This window comes from Lampris incognitus, unplaced genomic scaffold (assembly GCF_029633865.1).
Source record: "Lampris incognitus isolate fLamInc1 unplaced genomic scaffold, fLamInc1.hap2 scaffold_197, whole genome shotgun sequence".
Taxonomy (NCBI): Eukaryota; Metazoa; Chordata; class Actinopteri; order Lampriformes; family Lampridae; genus Lampris; species Lampris incognitus.
In genome coordinates this window covers 93529-97425 of record NW_026611156.1, presented here as the reverse complement: position 1 = coordinate 97425, position 3897 = coordinate 93529, and positions in this window count along the sequence as shown.

Below are 3897 nucleotides of genomic sequence, written 5' to 3'. Positions count from 1 at the left end.
ACAGACATGTTACAGACATGTTACAGACATGGTGCAGACATGATACAGACATGGTACAGACATGTTACAGACATGTTACAGACATGGTGCAAACATGGTGCAGACATGTTACAGACATGGTGCAGACATGTTACAGACATGGTGCAGACATGTTACAGACATGGTACAGACATGTTACAGACATGTTACAGACATGTTACAGACATGGTACAGACATGGTGCAGACATGGTACAGACATGATACAGACATGTTACAGACATGGTACAGACATGGTACAGACATGTTACAGACATGTTACAGACATGGTACAGACTTGTTACAGACATGTTACAGACATGTTACAGACATGGTGCAGACATGGTACAGACATGTTACAGACATGTTACAGACATGGTACAGACTTGTTACAGACATGTTACAGACATGTTACAGACATGGTACAGACATGATACAGACATGGTGCAGACATGGTGCAGACATGGTGCAGACATGGTACAGACATGGTGCAGACATGATACAGACATGGTGCAGACATGGTGCAGACATGGTGCAGACATGGTGCAGACATGTTACAGACATGTTACAGACATGGTACAGACTTGTTACAGACATGTTACAGACATGTTACAGACATGGTACAGACATGGTACAGACATGGTGCAGACATGATACAGACATGGTGCAGACATGATACAGACATGGTGCAGACATGGTGCAGACATGGTACAGACATGGTACAGACATGGTACAGACATGGTGCAGACATGTTACAGACATGTTGCAGACATGGTGCAGACATGGTGCAGACATGGTACAGACATGGTGCAGACATGATACAGACATGGTACAGACATGGTGCAGACATGTTGCAGACATGGTACAGACATGGTACAGACATGGTACAGACATGGTGCAGACATGTTACAGACATGTTGTCGACATGGTGCAGTCATGGTGCAGACATGGTGCAGACATGGTACAGACATGGTGCAGACATGGTACAGACATGGTACAGACATGGTACAGACATGGTGCCGACATGGTGCAGACATGATACAGACATGGTACAGACATGGTGCAGACATGGTACAGACATGGTGCAGACATGGTGCAGACAGGGTGCAGACATGATACAGACATGATACAGACATGGTACAGACATGATACAGACATGATACAGACATGATACAGACATGGTGCAGACATGATACAGACATGATACAGACATGGTACAGACATGATACAGACATGGTACAGACATGGTACAGACATGGTGCAGACATGGTGCAGACATGATACAGACATGGTACAGACATGGTGCAGACATGGTACAGACATGGTGCAGACATGGTACAGACATGGTGCAGACATGGTGCAGACATGATACAGACATGGTACAGACATGATACAGACATGGTACAGACATGGTGCAGACATGATACAGACATGATACAGACATGGTGAGGACAGGGTGCAGACATGTTACAGACATGGTACAGACATGGTACAGACATGATACAGACATGATACAGACATGATGCAGACATGGTGCAGACATGGTGCAGACATGATACAGACATGATACAGACATGGTGCAGACATGGTGCAGACATGATACAGACATGGTACAGACATGTTACAGACATGTTACAGACATGGTGCAGACATGATACAGACATGGTACAGACATGTTACAGACATGTTACAGACATGGTGCAAACATGGTGCAGATTTGTTACAGACATGGTGCAGACATGTTACAGACATGGTGCAGACATGTTACAGACATGGTACAGACATGGTACAGACATGTTACAGACATGTTACAGACATGGTGCAGACATGTTACAGACATGGTACAGACATGGTGCAGACATGGTACAGACATGATACAGACATGATACAGACATGATACAGACATGTTACAGACATGGTACAGACATGTTACAGACATGGTGCAGACATGGTGCAGAAATGGTGCAGACATGATACAGACATGGTGCAGACATGGTACAGACATGATACAGACATGGTGCAGACATGTTACAGACATGGTGCAGACATGGTACAGACATGTTACAGACATGTTACAGACATGGTACAGACTTGTTACAGACATGTTACAGACATGTTACAGACATGGTACAGACATGATACAGACTTGTTACAGACATGTTACAGACATGTTACAGACATGGTACAGACATGATACAGACATGGTGCAGACATGGTGCAGACATGGTGCAGACATGGTGCAGACATGGTACAGACATGGTGCAGACATGATACAGACATGGTGCAGACATGGTGCAGACATGGTGCAGACATGTTACAGACATGTTACAGACATGGTACAGACTTGTTACAGACATGTTACAGACATGTTACAGACATGGTACAGACATGATACAGACATGGTACAGACATGGTGCAGACATGATACAGACATGATACAGACATGGTGAGGACAGGGTGCAGACATGTTACAGACATGGTACAGACATGGTACAGACATGATACAGACATGATACAGACATGATGCAGACATGGTGCAGACATGGTGCAGACATGATACAGACATGATACAGACATGGTGCAGACATGGTGCAGACATGATACAGACATGGTACAGACATGTTACAGACATGTTACAGACATGGTGCAGACATGATACAGACATGGTACAGACATGTTACAGACATGTTACAGACATGGTGCAAACATGGTGCAGATTTGTTACAGACATGGTGCAGACATGTTACAGACATGGTGCAGACATGTTACAGACATGGTACAGACATGGTACAGACATGTTACAGACATGTTACAGACATGGTGCAGACATGTTACAGACATGGTACAGACATGGTGCAGACATGGTACAGACATGATACAGACATGATACAGACATGATACAGACATGTTACAGACATGGTACAGACATGTTACAGACATGGTGCAGACATGGTGCAGAAATGGTGCAGACATGATACAGACATGGTGCAGACATGGTACAGACATGATACAGACATGGTGCAGACATGTTACAGACATGGTGCAGACATGGTACAGACATGTTACAGACATGTTACAGACATGGTACAGACTTGTTACAGACATGTTACAGACATGTTACAGACATGGTACAGACATGATACAGACTTGTTACAGACATGTTACAGACATGTTACAGACATGGTACAGACATGATACAGACATGGTGCAGACATGGTGCAGACATGGTGCAGACATGGTGCAGACATGGTACAGACATGGTGCAGACATGATACAGACATGGTGCAGACATGGTGCAGACATGGTGCAGACATGTTACAGACATGTTACAGACATGGTACAGACTTGTTACAGACATGTTACAGACATGTTACAGACATGGTACAGACATGGTACAGACATGGTGCAGACATGATACAGACATGGTGCAGACATGATACAGACATGGTGCAGACATGGTGCAGACATGGTACAGACATGGTGCAGACATGATACAGACATGGTACAGACATGGTACAGACATGGTGCAGACATGTTACAGACATGTTGCAGACATGGTGCAGACATGGTGCAGACATGGTACAGACATGGTGCAGACATGATACAGACATGGTACAGACATGGTGCAGACATGTTGCAGACATGGTACAGACATGGTACAGACATGGTACAGACATGGTGCAGACATGTTACAGACATGTTGTCGACATGGTGCAGTCATGGTGCAGACATGGTGCAGACATGGTACAGACATGGTGCAGACATGGTACAGACATGGTACAGACATGGTACAGACATGGTGCCGACATGGTGCAGACATGATACAGACATGGTACAGACATGGTGCAGACATGGTACAGACATGGTGCAGACATGGTGCA